This window comes from Amblyraja radiata, chromosome 5 (assembly GCF_010909765.2).
Source record: "Amblyraja radiata isolate CabotCenter1 chromosome 5, sAmbRad1.1.pri, whole genome shotgun sequence".
NCBI lineage: Eukaryota > Metazoa > Chordata > Chondrichthyes > Rajiformes > Rajidae > Amblyraja > Amblyraja radiata.
Genome location: NC_045960.1, coordinates 7,223,796 through 7,250,893, shown reverse-complemented (window position 1 = coordinate 7,250,893; position 27,098 = coordinate 7,223,796). Strand labels below are relative to the sequence as shown.

Here is a 27,098-nt window from a genome sequence, read left to right as displayed (position 1 = left end):
GACCCAGGTTTGATCCCGACTGCGGGTGCTGTCTGTACGGAGTTTGTACGTTCTCCCCGCGACCACGTGGGTTTTCTCTAAGTTTCTTCGGTTTCCTCCCACACTCTAGGGATGTACAGGTTTGTAGGTTAATTGGCTTGGTAGAAATGTAAATTGTCCCTAGTGTGTGTAGGATAGTGTTAGTGTGCGGGGATCGCTGGTCGGTGCGGACTCGCTGGGCCGAAGGCACTATCTCTAAACTAAAAAATCTGGCCAAAGGTCTTTTAAAAGTCTTAATTATACAGCTTCCTCTGGTAGTTCATTCCAGATATGGACTGTCCTCTGAGTGGAAACACTACCTCCAATGTCCCTCTTAAATCTTTGACCTTAAGCCTGTGTGCTCTAGTTTTAGAACCCTCAACCTTGAGGGGAAAAAGACTGTCAGCGTTCACTTTATCCATGTCCCCCGTGATCTTGTGGGCCTCAGAAAGGCTACGCCTCAGCCTAATACACTCCAACGAAAAAGTCTCCCCACAATGCAAGCCCTCCAGCCCAGGAAACGGCCTGGTGAATCTCTTCTGCCTTTTTCCAATTTCTAATGACGTCTTTCCCGCAGCTAGCTGTCCAGAAATGCACACAGCACTCCAATGACTTGTGCAGCTGCCTAATGATGTCTGTGCTGTATGACTCTGGGACTCTAAACAAAAAAACAGAGTAAGCGTTGCAAGTTAATGGTCCTTAGGTTCTGATATAAAGTCAGGGACTTGAAAGATTATTTGTTTTTCCCTCTCCTGGGATGTGACACGTCCTGCTGAGCATCTCCAGCATATTTTGCTTTAGTTTAAACATTTGTCCATAGATTGTAAGATAATCACACTCGGTTACAGGAAAACCTATTTATTGCCCAATTTTTGATCGTGCATCTATGTCAGCATTTACCATTGGGTATTGTCGTGCCGATTTTTCCCATTGTTTTCCTGCGTAAACAGTTATAACCTCATTTAATTTCCATCCAAACAAAATTCTGAAATGTCTTGCAACTGAAATCTTCCTCCACTCCTTCGCCAGGCAGAACGTGCGAGCATTTTGCGAAGAGAGTTTGCCGTAGAAACCAGGAACCTCAGATACAAAAGTACCCAAAGTGCTGGAGTAGCACAGCGGGTCAGGCAGCATCTCTGGAGAACATGGATGGGTGACGTTTCAGTAGTTTCCCTTCTTCAGTGACCCGAAACATCACCTATTTATGTTCTCCAGAGATGCTGCCTGACCCGCTGAGTTATGACAGCTTTTTATGTCTTCAGTGAAGGGTCCTGATGGATGGAACTGTTCCCAAACCAAGCTGTGATGCATCCTGATAAAATGCGCATCTGTAGAAATTGGTTAGAGTTGTTGGGGACATGCCGAACTTCCTAAGCCTTCTAAGGACGTAGAGGCGTTAGTCTGCTTTCATGGCCATTGCTTCGCTATGGATCATCCAGAAAAAGTTCATGGTGATATTTATTCTTAGGAACTTGACAAGTTGCTGGTTACATTTACAGCGTAGAGACAGGCCCATTGGCCCACCGGCTCTGCACCGACTAGCACTATCCTACACACTCTAGGGACAATTTACAATTTACAGAAGCCAATTAATCTACAAATCTGTATGTCTTTGGAGTGGGGGAGGAAACCAGAGCACCCGGAGAAAACCCACGTGGTCACAGGGAGAACGTATAAACGCCATACAGACGTCGCCCGTAGTCAGGATTGAACCCGGATCGCTGGCAGTGTAAGGCAGCAACTCTACCGCTACGCCACCATGCCACCCGAACCTTGGAGCAAAGAATCTGATGGGGTGACCAGTTAGAGGTGTATAAATCTAAGAGGCAAAGGCAGGGTATCCAGAATCTTTTTAGCATGGTAAGTGAGGGTATTCAATACAAGAGGGCATAGGTTTAAAGTAAGAAGAAGAAGTTTTAAAGGAGGTTAGAGGGTGCTAAAGGGGGGTTTTCTTACACAGAGAATGTTGTTATTGTTCCTGCCTCAATTATTTTCTCTGGCATTTTGTTCCACCTGTCTGTGGAATTCTCTGCCTCAGGGGGCGGTGTCAGCCTTACATCAAATTTTAAAGGATCGTGCAGAAAGGAACTACAGATAATGGTTTACACTCAGGATAGACACAAAATGTTGGAGTAACTCAGGGGGACAGGCAGCATCTCTGGAGAAAAAGAATAGGTGACGTTTCAGGTCGAGGTCCCTCTTCAGGTTTGAAGTCTTAAGTCTGAAGTTTAGTTTAGTTTATTGTCACGTGTACCGAGGTACAGTGAAAAGCTTTTGCTGCATGATAATACATGATTACACGATAGGAGAATAACGTTCAGTGCAAGGTAAAGCCAGCAAAGTTCAATCAAGGATAGTCCGAGGGTCTCCAATGAGGGAGGTCAGCACTGCTCTCTGGTTGTGGTAGGATGATTCAGTTGCCAGATAACAGCTGGGAAGAAACTGTTCCTGAATCTGGAGTTCTGCGTTTTCAAACTTCTACTACTTTTGCCTAATGGGGAGAAGAGGGAGTGGCCAAGGTGCAACTTATCCTTGATTATGCTGCTGGCCTTGCCGAGGCAACGTGAGGTGTAAATGAAGGGTCTCGACCCAAAACGTGACCTATTCCTTTTCTCCAGAGATGCTGCCTGACCTGCTGAATTACTACAGCATTTTGTGTCTGTCTTAAGGAACCGTGCTGTGTGATATTTAACTACTTGCAGCAAAGTAATTCAAAAAAATGAAGGAAAAAAATGAAGTGCTAGAAATTAAAATGAACATTCTATCTCTGTCCCGCCCCCTCCCCTGACATCAGTCCGAAGAAGGGTCTCGAACCGAAACGTCACCCATTCCTTCTCTCCGGAGATGCTGCCTGTCCTGCTGAGTTACTCCAGCATTTTAGACAATAGACAATAGGTGCAGGAGTAAGTCATTTGGCACTTCGATCCAGCCCCGCCATTCAATGTGATCATGGCTAATCATCCCCAATCAGTACCCCGTTCCTGCCTTCTCCCCATATCCCCTGACTCCGCTATTTTTAAGAGCCCTATCTAGCTCTCTCTTGAAAGCATCCAGAGAACCTGCCTCCACCGCCCTCTGAGGCAGAGAATTCCACAGACTAACCACTCTCTGTGAGAAAAAGTGTTTCCTCGTCTCCGTTCTAAATGGCTTACTCCTTATTCTTAAACTGTGGCCCCTGGTTCTGGACTCCCCCAACATCAGGAACATGTTTCCTGCCTCTAGCGTGTCCAAGCCCTTAACAATCTTATATGTTTCAATGATATACCCTCTCATCCTTCTAAACTCCAGAGTGTACATGCCCAGCTGCTCCATTCTCTCAGCATATGACAGTCCCGCCATCCCGGGAATTAACCTTGTAAACCTACGTTGCACTCCCTCAATAGCTTGAATGTCCTTCCTCAAATTAGGGGACCAAAACTGCACACAATACCCCAGGTGTGGTCTCACTGGGGCTCTGTACAACTGCAGAAGGACCTCTTTGCTCCTATATTCGATTCCTCTTGTTATAAAGGCCAACATGCCATTCGCTTTCTTCACTGCCTGCTGTACCTGCATGCTTACTTTCATAGACTGATGTACAAGGACCCCCAGATCCCCTTGTACTTCCCCTTTTCCCAACTTGACGCCATTTAAATAGTAATCTAATTTCGTGTCTCCCTTCGATTTAAACCATCATCTGCAGTTCTTTCCAAAACTAAACCACATTGGCTTGTATCTACTCTGAGATGTCCAGAGGCTGCAATATGGCGCTTTAATATAAATGATAGGCGCAAAATGCTGGAGTAACTCAGCGGGTTAGGCAGCATCTCTGGAGAAAACTGGATTGGTAACGTTTTGGGTCGGGATCCTTGTTCAGACCCGACCCTGAAACATCACCTATCCATTTTCTCCCGAGATGCCGCCTGACAGGCTGATTTACTCCAGCATTTTGTGTCTACCTTTGGTATAAACCAGCATGTTATATCAATGTTATTTTTTTGCTGCTGTTTTTTCCAAATTGGTGCTGTGTCTGGAAAGATCAGTTTGAGTTATATGAAAAATAGCTGAAATACTTACAGATCTGTCAGTAAGGACAAGAGCAATTTGCCAGTGATAAATATACATGCTGACAGTTTTGATTAAGCAATGGAAGATGAACCAGGCCTCAAACTAATAGGGACATTTCACACCAACACTGTGAACAAAATAAGATACAGGGGGAATAATTATATCCTGAACCTAATCTCTGGATGACTGCAAGGGAGTTTTGTGTTGTTCTGATTGCCAATTCGATTGATTAGGTTTTCATTTCTCAGTTCTCAAACCATCATAGCAAGATAGTATACATATAAATTTGCATCTTGACAGTGAAGTTATTAAAGCTGAGGTGACACACTCTAATGTAGGAGCAAAAGTAATATATTTATCCCCCTCCGTTCATCGAGATCATAGCTCATCTGTGACAATAACACCGTGTACCTGTCTTTTCCGATATGTCTTTAGTGGGCTAAGATTGCTATCAGCTTGTGGTTGACAAGCAGAGATGAGTATGGCTTTGCCTTCCGGTACATCCCACTTTGTCAATTACTTGGCCACGGCCCTCGAACATAGAGGCTTCGGAAGAAGGGTCCCGACTGGAAACGTCACCATTCCATGTTCTCCAGAGGTGCTGCCTGACCCGCCGACTTACTTGGTGTCCATCTTTGAAAAAACCAGCGTCCGCAGTTCCCGGTTTCTACATAGAGAAATGCAGCCCTGTAACAGCCTCTTCGACCCACAATGTCCAAGGGGTCTCAACTGCCTGCACGTGAACCATCTTCCTCCATTCCCTGCATATCCATGTTGCTTTTTCAATGCCACTATCTGCCTTCACCCCCAACCTTGCCGGCGTGTTCAACTCACCTGGCACATCTCCTTTAAACCTTGTCCCTCTCACGTTAATACGACGCGCTCAAGTTCATGATATTTCCGCCCTGGGATAAAGGTTCTTGACAGTGGGTAACACAGTCGCGCAGCAGGTAGGGCTGCTGCCTCACAGCGCCAGAGATCTGGGTTCAATCCTGACCTCGGGTGCTGTCTGTGAAGTTTCTCCCTGTGACAAGATGGGTTTCCTCCGGGTGCTCTGCTTTCCTCCCACATCCCAAAGACATCCGGATTTGTAGGTTGATTGGCCCTCTGTGAATTCCCCCGAGAGTGTAAAGAGTGGAAAAATTGAACAACATAGAACTAGTGTGAACGGGTGATCGATGGTCAGCGTGGACTCTGTGAGCAGAAGGGCTTGTTTTATCACTGTATGTCAAAGCTACCCCATATATGCCTCTCTTATATAAGTGGCAAGGTTTTATATGGCAGCAGGGTATGTCTCTGTTCCTCTTGCCACTGGATCAAAGCCTTAAGGGCCTGTCTCACTTGGGCATCATTTGCGCGTCACGCAGATGGCGCGCGAAGATTTTGTACATCCCAAAATCCTGGGGCACCGTGCGCGACCACGCGTCACTGCCTATGTCACCACGTACCACCGCACGTAATGCGCACCATGCAAACATCACGTGCGCGTCACAATGCACGCATCGTGACACGTAAATGATGTCGCGTAAATGACACGCAAATGACGCCCAAGTGGGACAGGCCCTTTAGTCTCAATTGTTCAATAGTGCGAAGTGCAACTGCCCAGTGAAATTCCTTTCCTACAAACAGTCCAGTAGAGTATCACCATACCCAGTGCCGGATTTAGATGAAGAGGTTATTCCACTTGTGAGGCCCCTCCCAATCCCCGAACCCCATGACTAGAGGAAGATGGAAGAGTGTTTCAAATGTAACTATACTGTGGATATTTTGTATGAAAATATTGATCATGGATGACAATAAGGACAAAGGACAAAGGATATTTATTGTCACATACACCAATTGGTGCAGTGAAATTTGATTTGCCATTGCAGCACACAAATAAGATAAACATAACATTATGGAATTTAACATTAAACATTAAAAAAACATCCCCTCACAGCGGGATCAACGTTTCCCACTGTGAGGGAAGGCAGCAAAGTTCAGTCCACTTCCTTTATGTTCACCAGTGGTCAGGGCCTATTTGAGGCCTCCGCAGTCGCTGCTACGGCAGCCCGATGTTTCAGGCTCTCTCGCCGGGATGATGGCACTTCGGTGTCAGAAGAACACTGTCAGCGGCTTGGATAACACAAATATAGATGATTTAGATGTTCTTATGACATGATTGTGCAAAAAAGTGTTTAGCAATTGGGAGATCAGGTAGTTTTAGGCAGACTGAGCAGAAGTGTTCAGCGAAACGATCGCCGAACCTGAGCTTAGTTTCGCTGATTCGCTGGAACAGCGGATACAGTAGTACATATTTCGCTTGGGCAGCTTGCACCCTAGTGGTATGAGAATTGACTTCCCTAACTTCGAGTAACCCTTGCTTTCCCTCTCTATCCCTCCCACTTCTTAGTTTTCCGACCACTGACTGTCCCCCTGATGACATTTTATCTGTGTTTGGTTGTCACCTTCTCCGAGCTAACAATGATCTATTCTACATTTTCCTTGAACCACATCCCCTTTAATGTCTCGTTTTCACAACATACCCTTCCTTATCTCTGTGTCTCCCTCCACCTTGACTCTCAGTCTGAAGAAGTGTCTCGACCCGAAACGTCACCCATTCCTTCTCTTCAGAGATGCTGCCTGTCCGGCTGAGTTACTCCAGCAATCTTGTGTCTATCTTCGGTGTAAACCAGCACCTGCAGTTCCTTCCTAGGAACCATGTTTGGCACCATTTGCTAAGTCCGGTCCCCGCTGCAATTGTTATGAGCGGTGTCCGATTCAGACGAGCCCCAGGCTGCTGCGGACCTCCAGCCATCGCCTTCCCCTGGTCGACCAGCGACTGAGGTCACTCTCCTCGCCCGTCCACCTTTGCGCCCTGCGGGTGCCTCCCGCAGCGGCCTTCAGGACGCGGTAGGGTCAGACCCCGGATCCTTCTCCTCTCCCACCGGCCTCTCTCCTCTCCCGTCATGTCTGTTGTTGTCACCGCGCACCATCCTCCCAGTCTCTGGTCTCCGGGGATGCCCTCTCACTCTGTCCGTTCCCCCACCATAGTCATCGTACTAGTTTTACTGTCGTCCTGTTCAGATTCACTGTCTGAATCATCAAAGCACAGCTCCGATGGACTGGGCACGTCATCAGGATGGATGAAACCCGCATGCCTCGATAGGGCTTCTACCGCGTGCTCTCCCAGGGACAAAGGAAACGCGAGTGTCCCAGGAAGCGGTACAAAGATCGCGTCAAGGACCATCTCCACTATTGTGGCCTTGCGCCCAAGCAACTGGAAGCCTGCAGAGGACGGCCGACTAGAGCAACTTAACAAAGCCAGGGAGAGGAGGAAGGCTGGCGCCCAGAACCCGCCAGCGATGCCCTTCATCTGCCCCCACTGCCCTCGAGTGTGTGCTTCACGAAGTGGACTCGCAAGCCATGTCAGAACTCACCAGAACTGAGACTGCGCAGCCCGCCATCGTCGTTACCGACGGGCCACCACCATAACACGTCATCGCCCATCCCGCGGCCAACAATGGACCATTGTGGGCTCCACATTTCCTTGACTATCGTTGCTTCCTCCATATCTTCCATTCATTTGTCCTAAGTACCGTCTATATCTCTTGTCCCCCTTTCCTCTGACTCTCAGTCTGAAGAAGGATCTCGACCCGAAACGTCACCTATTCCTTCTCTCCAGAGATGCTGCCTGACCGACTGAGTTACTCCAACTTTTTGTGTCGGTCTTCAGATAAGGAGACTAGTTCAGATTAGTTAAAGGGCTTTCTCACTGTGCGACCTGAAGCAAGACTTAACAAGATTTAACATCGTGGGAACCTTCTGCGATAGCAGTACGGCATTCGTGGACCACCGAGGACCTCCGTGGCGCTAACGGCAGGTAGTCGTGTGACTTGGTAAGGTCGGGAGAAAATTCAAACATTTTTGAATTTCTCCAAGAGTGACTTGAGCAGCATTGCAACATTGTATGAACATAGTGGCCAGTGCGATATCCGTGCGATATCCGTAATAACTCTTGCGGGTACCGTGGGAACTCCTGCGAACGGTAACTGAGCAGTTTGATTGTCAGTGCTTGTTTTACCTCATTGTTAAATAAATATATTTTTAACTATCAGATTGATGTCTGCAATTCTTCATTAACACATCACTACAAGATGAATGTCTCTAATGTTATAATCCCTCTCATGCTGAAACACAAAATAGTTGAAGGGAGGTGAAATAATCACATTTTCATTCTTTTTCATTTTTGCGTGTTCAGGTACCTCACTTGCTGAGCTATTTTACTCCAGCAGTTTGTGTCTCTTTTTGTCTAAAGCAGTTTCTAAAACTGGAGGAACTTCGCAGGCCAGGCAGCATCTACGGAGGGAAATGGACATGCGACCCTTTCTTCAGGCTGCCTTATCTCACCCCCCCCCCCAACTCCCACCCCCACACACAAATGCTGGAGAAACTCAGCGGGTGCAGCAGCATCTATGGAACGAAGGAAATAGGCAACGTTTCGGCCCGAAAAGTTGCCTATTTCTTGTGCATGTGTCGGAAGGAACAGCAGATGCCGGTTTAAAGAGAATGCTGGAGTAAATCGACGGCAGGCAGCATCTCTGGGGAGAAGGAATGGGTGACATTTCGGGTCGAGACCCTTCTGATATGCTGCTTGTCCCGCTGAGCTACATGTTGTGCCTATCTTCGTTTTAATCCAGCATCTGCAGTTCCTTCCTGGCCGAACCCGATTGAAAGATGAGAGGCTGGGCGATAGAGCACTGGGTCTGACAAGGATCAGGCTTCAGTAAGCAAAGTAAAGAGAGGTGGCAACGTTTTGGAAATGAAGCGGGTAATCCGAGTGATGGCGAGACGGTATCCTCTAATCATAATGTGTCGGAAAGAACTGTAGATGTTGGTTTGCGCCGATGATAGACACAGTAATACTGGAGACAGACATAACATCATGGACGGGCAGCATCTGGATAAAAGGAATGGGTGAAGTTTCGGGACGAGACTCTGAGGAAGGGTCTCTAACCGAAACGTCACACATTCCTTCTCTCCAGAGTTGCTGCCCATCCCGCTGTGTTACTCCAGCATTTCGTGTCTATCTTCCGTATGCTCTGTGATGGTCATCTCGGAGTCAAGTGGCAACTCTGGTCTGTAGACACGAGGAACTGCAGACGCAGGAATCACGAGCAAAACACAGAGCGTTGGACGAGCCTGACCCTTTGTGTTCCTCCATCACTTTGTGTTGATGTCAGGTCTGGACATTGCTTGGCTCAGTCTCAGGCGCCGGCTAACTAGGAAGGTCGAGTCAAAGTCCAGCACTAATACTCAAGAAATAACGTTTGCGGCCTGATGTTATCAATATTTAATTAAAATCATTAATAAAGTAAATAACTGGATACCGGTCTAATCCGTATCTACGGGATTGGGCAGGCTAGATGCAGGAAGAATGTTCCCGATGTTGGGGGAGTCCAGAACCAGGGTCCCAGTTTTACAGTCTACCGTGGGAACTCTTTAATTACAGCGGGCAGGCAACTCCCTTCAGTTTCCCAGGGGGTCGGGACGGGACTGGAGTTGGGAGGGAAAGGTGGGGGAATCGAGGGAGAGGAGGGGGAGACAGATGGGGGTGTCTTCATTTACTGGCGGTGGGTGTCTGTCACTGAAACAGGCAGGTGAGATTTCACATCCACCTTGCGTGTGCCTCTCTCTCTCTCTCTCTCTCTCCATCCCTCCCTCTCACACAGGCATGACTGGAGGAACTCCGCGGGCCAGGCAGCAACTACGGAGGGAAATGGACAGGCGACCCTTTCTTTAGGCTGCCTTATCTCTCTCCCCCCCCCCTCCCCCCAACTCCCACCCACACACACGAATGCTGGAGAAACTCAGCGGGTGCGGCAGCATCTATGGAACGAAGGAAATAGGCAACGTTTCGGGCCGAAACGTTGCCTATTTCCTTCGTTCCATAGATGCTGCTGCACCCGCTGAGTTTCTCCAGCATTATTGTGTACCTTCGATTTTCCAGCATCTGCAGTTCCTTCTTAAACACAAATGCACCGAGTTCCTCCAGCACTTCGTGTTTTGCTCAGTATTCCAGCATCCGCTGTCTCCCGCGTCTCCAATAAAACAAAACTACTGTCAAAAGGGTGAAGAATAGGGGCAGAGATAGATACATTCCTGATTAGTGCGGCTGTCAGGAGGTTATGGGGAGAAGGCAAGAGAATGTGGTTGAGAGGGAGTGCCCATCTGTTACTATTAATTGGACAGTTCGGTCTGTGAAACGCAACACGCCAGCCCCGACATCCAGCCCGGTGGTCAGTCCTTTGAAGATAGACACCAGTTGCTTGGAGCAACTCAGCGGGACAGGCAGCATCTCTGGAGAGAAGGAACGGGTGGCGTTTCGGGTCGAGAGCCTTCTTCAGACTGAAAGTGTCACCTCTCAGTAGATAATAAAATAAGACAATCATCACGGTCAATGTGAGACACAGTCTTTATTCCTATTTGACAAAATAAAAAGACGACTTCTTGCACATATTGAGAGAAGGTGCATCGCACCAAACAACATTTGTCTAAAAAAAACCAGATTATTCTTCAGCTCATTAAAGAGCTCGGGTGAAAAAAACCAATATAGTGTGTGAAAAAAAGTAACATCATTTGTACCACGTGATTAACAACACTACAGTCCACGATGTTCATTCAAGATTAACGGGAAAGATCGGGAGACGGACAAGTCACTCGCACGAATAACAGAAATGCCGAGTACCGTGGGAACTCTTTATCTACCCCCGTTATATCGTGCGGAACTCGTGCTGGACCACGACCACTTCACTCGGGTGACATCTTGCTTCAGGTCGCACCGTGAGAACTGGCCATTACTAACTGAGGCTTCAGATCAGCCTCAGTTGTAACTAATAGTTTATTTATTTCCAAATGTCTATACGTTTACCATACTGACTGTATTTAACATCCATTTCTTTTGATTGCGTATTAATTGGTTGTAATTGTCGAGATTTACAAATGTTGCAGTTTCTTATACCAGCAAAATAAAAGTATGTGTCTGTGTCAATGGACTGTGAAACTTAACATTAATGTTATACATTTCTAATTTATTTTAACGCTTTGACGTGGACAGCATAGATAGGGTAGACAGTCAGAACCTTGCTCTCAGGGTGGAAATGTCTAAAACTAAACTAAAGCTCTAACATGAGAGGGGGGAAGTTTAATGGAGATGTGCAGGGCTAACACCGAGAGCGGTGGGTGCCTGGAAGGTATTGCCAGGGGTGGTGGTGGAGGCAGATACGATGACGGCATTTCAGCGGGGCGGCACAGTGGCACAGCGGTAGAGCTGCTGCCTTACAGCGCTAGAGACCCGGGTTCGACCCTGACTACAGGTGTCTGTGCGGAGTTTGTACCTTCTCCTCGTGACCGCGTGGGTTTTCTCCGGGTGCTCCGGTTTCCTCCCACACTCCAAAGACATGCAGGTTTGTAGGCTAATTGGCTTCGGTAAAAATTTGTAAATTGTCCCTAGTGTGCATAGGATAATGCTAGTGTGCGGGGATCACTGGTCGGCACGGGCCTGGACTGGATCTCTAAATATACGAAACTAAACTAAAGAGGCTTTTTAATGGAAGTCCATGTAATAAAAGGACATAGATCATCGACAGGCAGATGAGATCAGTTTAAAACCGAGATGAGAAGAACTTTTTTCACACAGAGAGTGGTGAATCTCTGGAACTCCCTGCCACAGAGGGTAGTCGAGGCCAGTTCATTCTAGTAAATCTCCTCTGTACTCTCTCTATTTTGTTGACAAGTTCATTGGCTATATTTAAGTTAGATGTGGCCCTTGTGGCTAAGGGGATCAGAGGGTATGGAGAGAAGGCAGGTACGGGATACTGAGTTGGATGATCAGCCATGATCATATTGAATGGCGGTGCAGGCTCGAAGGGCCGAATGGCCTACTCCTGCACCTAATTTCTATGTTTCTATGTAAAGTGCAAACATTGTGGGCCGGAGGGCCACCTCCTACTCTGTACTGTTCTACATTCTATGAATGACGGTCTGAAGAAAGGTCTCGTTCCGAAACGTCGCCTATTCCTTTTCTCCAGAGATGCTGTTTGACCTACTGAGTTACTACAGCACTTTGTATCTATCTACTTTCTATGGACCAGGCTTGGGAAAATTCCATGTCTGATTTTTAATGTGGAAATCTAAACTTGTGCATCCTTGGAAGAAAAAAGGAAAATATCCAGCTGCATAATCAAAGTTCATATAGCAGGTTAATAACATTTGTCATGTTATCAGTGCAGCTACAAGTGTGCTGAATACCTCTGATCTGTAATTTTCTCTGCTTCTGATGCAGTGTCCTGGTTAATGGCTTCCATGGAAACTGAACCCTGTCTATTGTGTTTAAATGTATTACACTCTGTAATAAGAGTCTCAGCCCAAATAGCTGCCGTTAAATTGTTTTTGAAATGCAGGCAGATTCGAGCAGCACTTACCAGAGAGAAAAGTAATCCTTTGTGCCTTTGTATTCTCAATTCGAGCTGATCATAGTAGAATGATCCAGAAGATTGATCCGAAATGGCTCATCGCCTCCTTGCAAAGTTGAAGGCTCCACACGGGCAAAAGTTTCAAGGCAGCACAAGGGGATCCCGCTAGATTGAGGCCACAAATTTGCGAGGAGTACTTTAGGCCGGGGCTGTGTGAAACCATCTCAAACATGGGAGGTAACCATTCAGCAAGAAGCGGAGAAGAAACGTGGGAAATTGTGAAATGGTTAATCACTTTGGAAGGGGTATTTGCAAGCAAATGCAGATGCCAGTTTACAAAATAAAACACAAAGTGCTGGACAAGTAGCTCATCGGGTCAGGCAGCATCTCTGGAGAACGTGGACAGATGACAGTTCTGTTTTTATAATAGCAAACTTGTTTAATACCAAAACCTAATTGACAACTGTATTTTTTGATGTAACGTACTCAAATTTAATCTTGTCAAATGATTACATTTATATGTTTCCCCGTTTTTGAATTGGGTGCTGCTTTTCAAGAATGTGACCCCTGCGTAGAAACATAGAAAATAGGTGTAGGAGTAGGCCATTTGGCCTTGTGAACCGTTCAATATGATCATGGATGATCATCTAAAATCAGTATCCCGTTCCTGCTTTCTCCCCATGTCCATTGATTCCGTTAGCCCTAAGAGCTAAATGTAACTATCTCTTGAAAACATCCAGTGAATTGGCCTCCACTACCTTCTGTGGCAGAGAAGTCCACAGATTCACAACTTTCTGGGTGAAAAAGTATTTCCTAATCTCAGTCCTAAATGGCCTTACCCCTTATTCTTAAACTGTGTCCCTGGTTCTGGACTCCCCCAACATCGGGAACAATTTTCCTGCATCTAGCCTGTCCAATCCATTAAGAATTGTGTATGTTTCTGTAAGATGCCCTCTCATCCTTCCAAATTCCAGTGAATGCAAGCCCCGTCGACCCTATTCTTTCATCATACGTCAGTCCCGCAATCCCGGGAATTAACGTGGTAAACCTACGCTGCACTCCCTTAATGTCTTTCCTCAAATTAGGAGACCAAAATGGCACACAATACTCCAGGTGCGATCTCACCAGGGCCCTGTACAACTGCAGCAGGACCTCCTTGCTCCTAAATTCGTATCATCTCTCAATGAAGGCCAACATGCCATCAGCTTTCTTCGCTGCCTGCTGTACCTGCATGCTTACTTTCAGCGACTGATGTACAAGCACACCCAGGTCTTGTTGCACCTCCCCTTTTTCTAATCTGACACCATTCAGTTCATAATCTGCCTTCCTGATCTTGCCACAAAAATGGATAACGTCACATAACCTCACATATACGCAAGGTGCCTGTATTGTGGCAATGGAGCATGACCACGAGTAGTTGCAATGCAAAGGGGCATGGACCATTGTAGGTGAAACAAAGGAATTCCGAGTAGGTACAGCAAGGATTTGGGAATGTTGCTATTCTTTGCAAGGAACATGGAGCACAAGGGTAGAGACGTTTCCTATGGAGTGGTGGAGGCCTGGAACGCACTGCCAGGGGTGGTGGTGAATGTTTAGTCTAGATTAGTTTCGAGATACAGCACGGAATCAGGCCCTTTGGCTCACCGACCAGCGATCCCCGGCACACTAACACTAACCTACACACACTAGCGAAAAAAATTTTAAACATTTATACCAAGCCAATTAACCTACAAACCTGTACATCAAGTCAAGTCAAGAGAGTTTATTGTCATGTGTCCCAGATAGGACAATGAAATTCTTGCTTGCTGCAGCACAACAGTATTGTAGGCATAAATGCAGAACAGTTCAGTGCGTCTATATAGCATAGAATATATATATATATATATATATATATATACACATAAATAAACAGATAAAGTGCAATAGGCTCTTATAGTTCAGAGTTGATGGCGAGTTTAATAGCTTGATCGCTGTGGGGATGGAAGCTGCTTCTGTACCTTCTACCTATTGGCAGCGGAGAGATGAGTGTGTGGACAGGATGGTGTGGGTCCTTGATGATGTTGGCAGCCTTTTTGAGGCAGCGACTGCGATAGATCCCTTCGATGGAGTGTGGGAGGAAACCGAAGATCTCGGAGAAATCCCACGCCGGTTACGGGGAGAACGTACATACTCCGTACAGACAGCACCCGTAGTCAGGGTCAAACCCCCGGGTCTCTGACGCTGTGAGGCAGCAGTTCTACCGCTGTAGACGTAAAGTGCTGGAGTCAAGGGCCTGTCCCACTTGGCGATTTTTTCGGCGTCATATCAGTGTTGCCAAAAGATTTCGAACATTTCAAAATCCAGCGGCGACAAAAAAAATGTTGCGACGCTTAAAAAAACAGCTTGCGTCAATACGTCATCACGCCATGTCACGCTGCAAATTTTTCGGTGACCTGATACATCAGTCAATGATGCCGGCAGTCGCCGAAAAAATCGCCAAGTGGGACAGGCCCTTAACACAGCAGGTCAGGCAGCATCTCTGGAGAAAAGGAATAGGTGATGTTTCAGGTCGGAACCCTTCTTCAGACACCAGAGGAAAGGAATCAGTGACACTTTGGGTCAGAACCCTTCTTCAGACGGAGTACCTTTCTATGTTCTATGTTAAAACAAAAAGTGTTATAGTTAAAAAGCAGAAAGTTGAACAACAACTTGTGTGGACATGTAAATAAAAATACATTCTAACCTTCTGGTGTCTGAATTCTAACAAAAGTTGGGAAGATTAAAGATTTTTTATCCTGTTAATTTGTTTTGAGTTGACCCTTAACCCCAGATTTTTTTAATTTTCTGTCTAAAGATCGTTTGGCCTTGAATGTACTTAACCAATTATCCACAACCCTTTGGAATCGAAAATTATAATGAGTAAAGAAATGTTCCTCGACTCATTCTTAAAATAATTGACTCCTTATCCAGAGATGATGCTCTTTAGTTCTCGACCTTCAGCCAGGGGAAATATGTCTTTAGCATCCATCATGTCATCTAAAAATGTTGTATTCCTCTAAACTCTGGGGAAGCGGCCTTTTCTATTCCTGGAGCAGCCATTCCGTGCCATAAATCAAGCTGTAAATCGTCTCTGGTCTGCTCACCAAAGAAAAAAATACCATGTTGGTGTGTCTTGTCTTTGGTAGGCAAACCAATCTTAGTGGGGCTGTCCCACTGTACGAGCTAATTCAAAAGTTCTCCCGAGTTTCCCCGATTCGAACTCGGAGAATTACGGTAATAGCCGCTCGTAGGTACTCGGGGCTCTCGTGGACATTTTTCAACGTTGAAAAATCTTCACGAGTCTTCACGAGCTTCCCACGTTTCCTGAGTACCTGCCGTTAGCGTTACGAGCCGCTAAGAGACGTCCCGAGCTCCGACGTACCCGCAACGTACATTCTACGTGCTTACCACGAGTTTGATTTTTTTTTAAACTCGGGAGAGCTCTTGAATTACCTCGTACAGTCGGACAGGCCCTTAACAATGAAGATTGACAAAAAACACATAGAGTGCTGGAGAACTCAGCAAGTTAGGCAGCAGCTCTGAAGAATATCTAGGGCTACGCAGTTGCACAGCAGTGGAATTGACGGAGCCAGGGAAGAGTGTTCAATTCTCACCTCGGGTGCTGCTTGTACATTCTCATTGTGACCACGTGGGTTTTCTCCAGGTGCTCCAGTTTCCTCTCACATCCCAAAGACGTACAGGTTTTTAAATTAATTGGCCTTCGGTAAGATTGTAAATTGTCCATAATGTGCAGGGTAGTGCTAGTGTACGGGGTGATCGCTGTTCGGCACGGGCTCGGTGGGCCGAAGGGCCTGTTTCCACACTATCTGTAAAGTCTGATAACAGCTGGGAAGAAATTGTCCCTGAATCTGGAGGTGTGCATTTTCACACTTCTATACCTCTTGCCTGATGGGAGAGGGGAGAAGAGGGATTGGCCATGGTGCGAATCGTCTTTGATTATACTGGTAGCCTTGCAGAGTGAGGTGTAGATGGAGATAATGGAAGGGAAGTTGCTTTGCGTGATGGTCTGGCCTGCGTTTAGTGGGGTACTGAAGGAGTGCTGCATTGCCACAGGTGCAAATTTCCAGGTTGGGCATTTAAAACATGCCAGACATCAGGTAAATGGAAATGATACCGCTGTATAATTCACAAAAGAGCAAGCAGTTCAGCTAATCAAAACGAGTGAAAATAAAAATTACCGATGTTGGAAATCTTAAACAAAAACAGCAAGTATCAAAAATACTCGGAAGGGTCGACAGCATTTATGATGAGAAGACAGGTTTAATGTTTCCAGTCGGTGACTATTCATCAGAACAGAACCTCGTTCGCCTGGTCTGCTGGGCAAGAATTTCCTCTTCCAAACAATTCCGAAAAAATTGATTCGTTCATTTATCATTTATGAGCTGTTGTTTTGTGCAAATTAGTTTCTGCATTACAGTGACAGCTCCTCAGAAGTTATACCTAAACGAGAAGTATTACCTGTACAAGAAGTCATTTGTCATCAGTTCCGTGCACAAAATGTGAGCTGGTTGAACCTTACACGTTTGGTTTCATCAGTGGAGATGAATGCACAAGGGAAGCAAAGGTGGCAGCTCAAACTCTCGCGTGCACTTCGTTTGTGTCCAGCGAAACAGCATGGAGACAGGCCCTTCAGCCCACCGAGTCCGCGCAGACCATCGATCGCCCATTCACAACATTTCAATGTAACCCCCACATCCGCGTCCACTCCTTACACACCAGGGGCAATTTACAGAGGGCCAATCAGCCCACAAACCCGCTGCATGTCGTTGGGATGTGGGAGGAAACCGGAGCACCCGGAGGAAACTCACAGGGAGAACGTGCAAACTCCACGCTGACGGCACCCGAGGTCAGGGTTGAACCAGGGTATCGACCGCTGCGCCACCGTGACGCCCTTCTGGGAGGACGAAGGAAACATCTCAATGATGTTTAGTGTAGACACAGCGCAGAAACAGGCCCTTTGGCCCACCGAGTCCATGCCGACCAGCGATCCCCGCACATTTACACTACCCTGCACACACGAGGGCCAATTTACACTTACACCAAGCCAATTAACTGACAAACCTGTACGTCTTGGAGTGTGGGAGGAAAAGATCTCGGAGAAAACCCACGCAGGTCACGGGAAGAACGTACAAACTCCGTACAAACAGTACCCGTAGTCAGGATTGAACCCGGGTCTTCGGCGCTGTAAGGCAGCAACTCTACCGCCGCGCCACTGAGCCAACCCAAACTATGCCTGAATATTGTCCAAAATTGACTGCGTACAAGTAGAGAAGTGTGAAGGTAGACACAAAATGCTAGAGTAACTCAGCTGGACAGGCAGCATCTCTGGAGAGGAGTGGGTGACGTTTCGGGCCGAGACCCTTCTCCAAACTGATGTCAGGGGAGGAGGCGGGACAGAGATAGAATGTAGTCAGAGACAGTGAGACTAGTGGGAGATCTGGAAAGGGGGAGGGGATAGAGAGAGAGGGAAAGCAAGGGCTATTTGAAGTTAGAGAAGTCAATGTTCATACCATATATAACCATATAACAATTACAGCACGGAAACAGGCCGTCTCGACCCTTCTAGTCCGTGCCGAACACGTATTCTCCCCTAGTCCCATATACCTGCGCTCAGACCATATTCCTTTCCCGTCCATATAACTATCCAATTTATTTTTAAATGATAAAAACGAACCTGCCTCCACCACCTTCACTGGAAGCTCATTCCACACAGCCACCGCTCTCTGAGTAAAGAAGTTCTCCCTCATGTTACCCCTAAACTTCTGTCCCTTAATTCTCAAGTCATGTCCCCTTGTTTGAATCTTCCCTACTCTCAGTGGGAAAAGCTTATCCACGTCAACTCTATCTATCCCTCTCATCATTTTAAAGACCTCTATCAAGTCCCCCCTTAACCTTCTGCGCTCCAAAGAATAAAGCCCTAACTTGTTCAACCTTTCTCTGTAACTTAGTTGCTGAAACCCAGGCAACATTCTAGTAAATCTCCACTGTACTCTCTCTATTTTGTTGACATCCTTCCTATAATTAGGCGACCAAAATTGTACACCATACTCCAAAATTGGCCTCACCAATGCCTTGTGCAATTTTAACATTACATCCCAACTTCTATACTCAATGCTCTGATTTATAAAGGCCAGCACACCAAAAGCTTTCTTTACCACCCTATCTACATGAGATTCCACTTTCAGGGAACTGCACAGTTATTCCCAGATCCCTCTGTTCACCTGCATTCTTCAATTCCCTACCATTTACCATGTACATCCTATTTTGATTTGTCCTGCCAAGATGTAGCACCTCACACTTATCAGCATTAAACTCCATCTGCCATCTTTCAGCCCACTCTTCCAACTGGCATAAATCTCTCTGTAGACTTTGAAAATCTACTTCATTATCCACAACCCCACCTATCTTAGTATCATCTGCATACTTACTAATCCAATTTACCACACCATCATCCAGCTCATTGATGTACATGACAAACAGCAGTGGACCCAACACAGATCCCTGTGGCACCCCACTAGTCACTGGCCTCCAACCTGACAAACAACCATCCACCATTACTCTCTGGCATCTCCCATTCAGCCACTGTTGAATCCATCTTGCTACTCCACCATTAATACCCAACAATTGAACCTTCTTAACCAACCTTCCGTGAGGAACTTTGTCAAAGGCCTTACTGAAGTCCATATATACAACATCCACTGCTTTACCCTCATCAATTTCCCGAGTAACCTCTTCAAAAAATTCAAGAAGATTAGTCAAACATGACCTTCCAGGCACAAATCCATGTTGACTGTTCCTAATCAGACCCTGTTTATCCAGATGCTTATATATATTATCTCTAAGTATCCTTTCCATTAATTTGCCCACCACTGACGTCAAACTAACAGGTCTATAATTGCTAGGTTTACTCTTAGACCCCTTTTTAAACAATGGAACAACATGCGCAGTACGCCAATCCTCCGGCACTATTCCCGTTTCTAATGACATTTGAAATATTTCTGTCATAGCCCCTGCTATTTCTACACTAACTTCTCTCAATGTCCTAGGGAATATCCTGTCCGGACCTGGAGACTTATCCACTTTTATATTTCTCAAAAGTGTCAGTACTTCCTCTTCTTTGAATCTCATAGTTTCCATAGCTACTCTACTTGTTTCCCTTACCTCACATAATGCAATATCCTTCTCCTTGGTGAATACCGAAGAAAAGAAATTGTTCAATATCTCCCCCATCTCTTTTGGCTCTGCAGATAGCTGTCCACTCTGTCTCTCTAATGGACCAATTTTATCCCTCGTTATCCTTTTGCTATTAATATAGCTGTAGAAACCCTTTGGATTTACTTTCACCTTACTTGCCAAAGCAACCTCATATCTTCTTTTAGCTTTTCTAATTTCTTTCTTAAGATTCTTTTTACATTCTTTATACTCCTCAAGCACCTCATTTACTCCATGCTGCCTATAATTATTGTAGATCTCTCTCTTTTTCCGAACCAAGTGTCCAATTTCCCTTGAAAACCATGGCTCCTTCCAATTTTTACTATTTCCTTTCAACCGAACAGGGACATAAAATTTCACCTTTAAATGTCCTCCATTTCTCTTCCACATCTTTCCCATAAAACAAACTGTCCCAATTTACTCCTTTTAAATCCTTTCGCATCTCCTCAAAGTTAGCCTTTCTCCAATCAAAAATCTCAACCCTAGGTCCAGTTCTGACCCTCTCCATAATTATATTGAAACTAATGGTATTGTGATCACTGGTCCCGAACTGTTCCCCAACGCATACCTCTGCCACCTGACCCGTCTCATTTCCTAACAGGAGGTCCAGCACCGCCCCTTCTCTAGTAGGTACTTCTATGTATTGTTGCAAAAAACTATCCTGCACACATTTTACAAACTCCAACCCATCCAGCCCATTTACAGAATGTGTTTCCCAGTCTATGTGTGGAAAATTGAAATCTCCCACAATCACTACCTTGTGCTTACTACTAATATCTGCAATCTCCTTACATATTTGCTCTTCCAATTCTTGCTCCCCATTTGGCGGTCTATAATACACCCCTATAAGTGTTGCTACCCCTTTCCCATTTCTCAGTTCCACCCAAATAGCCTCCCTAGACGAGCCCTCTAATCTATCCCGCTGGGGTGTAAGCTGCCCAAGCAAAATATGATATGCTGTTCCTCCAATTTGCATTGGGTCTCACTCTGACAATGGAGGAGGCCCAGGACAGAAAGGTCTGATTGGGAATGGGAGGGGGAGTTGAAGTGCTGAGCAACCGGGAGATCGGGCCGGTTAAAGCGGACTGAGTGGAGGTGTTCAGTGAAACGATCGCCGAGCCTGCGCTTGGTCTCGCCGATGTAGAGAAGTTGACAACTGGAACAGCGGATACAGTAGATGAGGTTGGAGGAGGTGCAAGTGAACCTCTGCCTCACCTGAAAAGACTTGGATGGAGTCAAGGGGGGAGGTAAAGGGACAGTGTTGCATCTCCTGCGGTTGCAGGGGAAAGTACCTGGGTGGAAAGGGACGAATTGACTAGGGAGTTTCGGAGGGAACGGTCTCTGTGGAAAACAGAAAGGGGTGGAGATGGGAAGATGTGGCCAGCAGTGGGATCCATTGGAGGTGGCGAAAATGTTGGAGGATTATATGCTGTATGCGATGGCTGATGGGGTGGAAGGTGAGGACAAGGGGGACTCTGTCTTTGTTACGAATGGGGGGAGGGGGAGCAAGAGCGGAGCTGTGGGATATCGAGGAGAGCCTCATCTTTAATGGAAGAGGGGAACACCCGTTTCCTAAAAATGATGACATCTCCGATGATCTAATATGGAAAACCTGGGCGCAGATGCGGCATAGGTGGAGGAAATTGGAGTAGGGGATAGAGTCTTTACAGGAAGCAGGGCGGGAAGAAGTGTAGTCTGGATAGCTGTGGGAGTCAGTAGGTTTGTGGTAGATGTCGGTCAATAATCTGTCTTGCGAATGGAATTGCACATTGCAAGATCATCGGTGAACATCTCGACCTTTGTGCTTCTGATGGATGGAAAGTCATTGATACCGTAGTTGAAGATGGTCAGAGCAAGGACACTGCCTTGAGCAACTTCTGCACTGATAAACTGGGGCTGTGAAGAGAGTGGTAGAGTATCTGCTTCAAGCATCTTGCTGCATATGCCCATATGTTTGTCATTATTTGGACACAATTTTAGATTAGAGATTTTAGAGATACAGTGCCAAAGCAGGACCTTCAGCCCACCAGCATTCACCTGCACACTTCTGGGCCTGTTCCACTTAGCTGATTTTTTAGGCAACTACAGGCGACTGCCGAAAAATGTTCAACATGGTTATATGGTTAACATGTTGAAATTTTTGATGTCGTAGGTTGTCGTAGGTGCTGGCGTAGGTTGTCGCCGTGATAAAAACATAGGTTGTCGTCAGGTGATTTAGGTTGTCGCCGGTGCTGACCGGTGAATTCCATTGTCCAAGTCGCTGGCAGTGGCCTAAAAAAATCACCTAAGTGGGACAGGCCCATAACACTATCCTACACACACTAAGGACAATTTACAATTTTACCGGCCAATTACCTACAAACCTGTACATCTTTGGAGTGTGGGAAGAAACCAGAGCACCCGGAGGAAACCCACGTGGGCACGGGAAGAACGTACAAACTCCTTCCAGGCAGCACCTTTAGTCAGGAATGAACCAGGGTACCTGGCGCTGTCAAGGGCCTGTCCCACTGTACGAGAGTTCTCCCGAGTTTCCCCTGATTCGAACACGGAGAATTATGGTAATAGGTACTCGGGGCTCTCGTGGACATTTTTCAACATGTTGAAAAAACTTCACGAGCTTGCTGCGTTTCCCGAGTACCTGCCGTTAGCGTTACAAGCCGCTAAGAGACGTCCCAAGTTCCGACGTACCCGCTACGTACTTACCACGAGTTTTTTTTAAACTCGGGAGAGCTCTTGGGTAAACTCGTATAGTGGGACAGGGCCTTAAGGCAGCAATTCTACCGCCGTACCACCCTAATATTTGGTTAAGGATTCATAAAACATTCCTGAACTTCCAATATCCAAAATATGTTTTATGACTATAAAACATATTTTGGATATTGGAAGTTCAGGAATGACTTTGACCAGTAGTGGAAACACAATTGGAGAGTAATAGGAATCCGCTGAAGCTTAACTGTTTATATTGAATGATACAACATTAGGCCACAGCTGAATGGTTAGAAAAGCAAAGTTGTAGTTTTATTTTTTACTTGGCAAAACTATTCATCAGTCTGGAATTTGAAATCAGTGCCAGCAAGAGCCAAATTTTGCACGGTTCTTTGGAGCTGCTCTCAAATCCTGCTAGTGTAGGAAGGAACTGCAGATGCTGGTTTAAACCGAAGATAGACACAAAATGCTGGAGTAACTCAGCGGGCCAGGCAGCATCTCAGGAGAGAAGGAATGGGCAGGGTTTTGTGTCGAGGCCCTTCTTCATACTCTTCTGCTAAACCTAATTAACTTTCCTAATTCAAGTGTCTAATCTTTAGAGATACTGCACGGAAACAGGCCCTTCAGCCCACGAGTCCAGCAATCACCCCGTATACTAGCACCATCCTACACACTAGGAACAATTTACAATTATACCAACCCAATTAACAGACAAATCTGCACCTTTTTGGAGTGCAGGAGGAAACCAAAGATCTCGGAGGAAACCCACGCAGGTCACGGGGTAAATGTACCGTACAAACTCTGTACAGACAGCACCCGTAGTCAGGATCGAACCTGGGTCTCTGGCGCTGTAAGGCAGCAACTCTACCGCTGCGCCACCGTGCCGCATGGATATTATATTTCATATTCGCAGCTGATTTGATATCAGCCGCCTTACGTTAGATCCCTTCCATGGTGGGGATAAGTAAAAAAATCTATCCTGCTATCTTTACTTGTATGCAAAGTTTATTTTGCGAGCTGAGCTTGTGGTTGCAGTGGCAATGGAAACAATGAATGCGAACCTGGATAAACACTTGTGGAAGAAACGACTGGAAGGTTTTAGCACGGAAACAAGCTCCATTCGGCCCATCGAGTCCGCGCCGACCAGCGATCCCCGCACACTACACACTAAACTACACACAATAGGGACAATTTGCACTGATACCAAGCCGATTAACCTACAAACCTGTACGTCTTTGGAGTGTGGGAGGAAAGCGAAGATCTCGGAGAAAACCCACGCAGGTCACAGGGGGAACGTACAAACTCCGTACAGACAGCACCAGTAGTCGGGATGGAAACCGGGTCTCCGGCGCTGCAAGGCAGCAACTCTACCACTGTGTCCGTCCAGTTTGCAGATGCGTTTAGATCAAGATAGGTGAAAGTAGGCTGCTGTAAAGCACAAGCAAGGAATTGTTATCCTCCTTCTCCGGCTGTGTATTCATGTTGATTCATTAAGCATGCATGAAAAGCATTTCATGTATTTGTGATTCTTTATAAATAACTTCTACCGTCTCCCTCCCTCCTTCACATCTCTTTCATTCGTGCAGAATTGAACTTGGCTACCTTTGTACTGACAATATGCCGAAAGTTTGTCATTCCCCAACTTGGCCCTATTGAGAAGTCCCAGCTCCATAATAACAGCAAACGTTCAAGTCCCAAGATGGTAGGTTGTTGCAGTAACTTAATTCCATCTACTATTGTCCATCAGAGAGCTCCCGTTCATAGGACTGAATAACGTTACTGACCTATCAAGGGTTAATATAAACATAGAAACTAAGAACTGCAGATGCTGGTTTATGCCAAAAATAGGCGCAACGTACTGGAGTAAGACGTTCGAGCCAGCACCACCAGTTCCTGCTTTCTCCAATTCATGAAGCAACAAAAAAATGAGCCCTTGGACCTAATACCCAGTTTTTCTCCTCAGCCATACCTCCCAAACTTCTCATCAGCTCTCTGGCTTTTCAATAGACAATAGACAATAGGTGCAGGAGTAGGCCATTTGGCCCTTCGAGCAAGCACCTTCATTCAATGTGATCATGGCTGATCATCCACAATCAGTACCCCGATCCTGCCTTCTCCCCATATCCCCTGACTCCGCTATTTTTAAGAGCCCTATCTAACTCTCTCTTGAAAGCATCCAGAGAACCTGCCTCCACCACAGTCTCACCACTCTCTGTGAGAAAAAGTGTTTCCTCGTCTCCGTTCTAAATGGCTTACTTCTTATTCTTAAGACTATTCTTTTCGACTCCAGAAATGCATCATGTTTGCTTCCTTCTTTGATGGGCTTCAGCGCCAACTCATTCCAAAACCCCCTAGGGACAAAAAGCTTTCAGCACAGTGTCAGTGCAAAGATAGTTGAGTTCAATTCTCAACTTCTATAATTAAAAAGGCAAGAAAGAGGAAGGAAGAAAGAAAGCAAAAGTTATTTTTAACGAATGATGTAGACATGAAATGCTTATCATGAATAATAATAATAATAATGGATGGGATTTATATAGCGCCTTTCTAATACTCAAGGCGCTTTACATCGCATTATTCATTCACTCCTCAGTCACACTCGGTGGTAGTAAGCTACTTCTGTAGCCACAGCTGCCCTGGGGCAGACTGACGGAAGCGTGGCTGCCATTCTGCGCCTACGGCCCCTCCGACCACCACCAATCACTCACACACATTCACACACATTCACACACAGGCAAAGGTGGGTGAAGTGTCTTGCCCAAGGACACAACGACAGTATGCACTCCAAGCGGGATTCGAACCGGCTACCTTCCGGTCGGCAGCCGAACACTTAGCCCATTGTGCCATCTGTCGTCCCAATGAATGCCACAATGAGTCAGCATACGGAACAAACAGTGCTGAAAGAGCCTAACAAATTCTCTCATTTTAGGTAACGCATACAAGCCCTGTCCAGGCCCTCTCATAGATGAACTGAGGCCCAAGCCAATTTTAATTTTAGAGGCCCCCAAACCAAGATCAAGCCGAGGCCCCCCCAATTTTAGCGGCCCCCAAATCAAGATCGCTTTGAAGCAGACAGGCATGAGGCCCATGTCAAATGGCACTCGTTGCCTCGCCCTGTCTATTGGAAGTTAATCCTCTTAATACCCCAGCACAAACTTTTGATTTACTTTTCGTTTGATATTACGTAGCATTGGAATAAATTTACAGTATGCCCTGTAGGTTTCGAGAGTGTGTGGTAACTAGAACCCTGGTGAGCTGTAAAAGAGTATGTAAACAGGGGCCCCAGTGGGTTTAAAGGGAGCTCGGTAATAGTGTCCCTCAGTGAGTTTCAAAGGAGAGAAGAAAAATCATCTGGTGAGCATGATACTAAACCTTCAAGGGCCTGTCCCTTTTAGGCGACTACAGGCGACTAGACTGTCGCCACATGGTCACCAGGGTGTCGCCTGTATGGTCGTGAATAGTCTCCTCAGTCGCCCAAAGGGTCATAGCATCTTTCTGGTCGCCACTGGATTTTCAACGTTCAAAAAATTTTGGCGACAGTGGGTTGACGCCAATGAGCGTAGCTTGACTTCTCCTAACCTAGGTGCTGTCGTTGGTTCTCGCCAGGTGACGTAGGTTGTCGCCAGTGCTGACCAGTGAATTCAATGGCAACTACCTACGTCAACCGGCGACAGGTGCCGGCAACTGAATTGTCTTCAGTTGTCTTCAGTTGTCGCCGACAGGGTCGTTGCTTGTCGTAGCTTATCGCGGCTGGACGTAGGTTGACTTCGGTTGTCGTAGGCTGTCACCTGTGTGGTTGTACGTTGTCGTAGGTGGACGTCCTCATGGCTCGCCGGTTGGCGGTAGTTTGCCGTAACTTGACGTCGACTAGGTGGTAGGTTGTTGTAGCTTACCGTAGACATTGTTGTGGGGGGGTTCCAGTCGCCGTTTTTCGCCGACCTGCCACAACTGTGACAGTCAGCCTAAGTGGGACAGGCCCTTTAGGCATCTCACTTAACCCGAGCCGATGATGACGGTTCCTTGTTGTCACTTGTACCTAGCTAGGTACAGTGAAATGCTTTATTTTTGCACACATAGTACACAAATGAGTCGCCGCAGAGGCACTGACAGTTACAAAAAGTACTCATCCTTTCTTCGTCTCCCACCCCCCGCTCCACGCCCGGTGCCCCTTAGTTCTTGGCGGCTCCCCCAAATTTCACTGCACCATCCCCCTGTGGAAGTACTTTAAGTACTTAGTACTTAAGTACTGGAAGTACTTAGGTTTTCAAACAGGCCCAACAGAGGATGTACTTCCTGTGGTTGCTAAGGAAGCACACTCTGCCCACAGGCAATTCTATACGGCCATCGTAGAGTCTGTCCTCACCTTCTCCATCATGCTCTTGTTTGGCTCAGCCACCAAGCACGGCAACTGGAGGCTGCAGCGAATCGTCCGATCAGCAGAGAAGGTTATTGGCTGCAACTTTCCCTCCATTGACGAACTGTACACGGCAAGGGCCAGGAAGCGAGCGGGTAAGATCATCTCTGGCCCCTCTCACCCTGGCCACAAACTATTTGAATCACTTCCCTCTGGAAGGTGACTCCGGACTCTCAAAGCCGCCACAGCCAGACATAAAAACAGTTTTCCCC

The 27,098-nt window shown here is 46.4% G+C and overlaps 1 protein-coding gene across 2 annotated transcripts in view; it reads left to right on the top strand.

Annotated features, from left to right (window-relative positions):
- Positions 1-27,098, top strand: part of LOC116972961 (solute carrier family 4 member 1 adaptor protein) — a 222,838-nt gene that overhangs the window by 164,040 nt on the left and 31,700 nt on the right. The window lies entirely within an intron of this gene.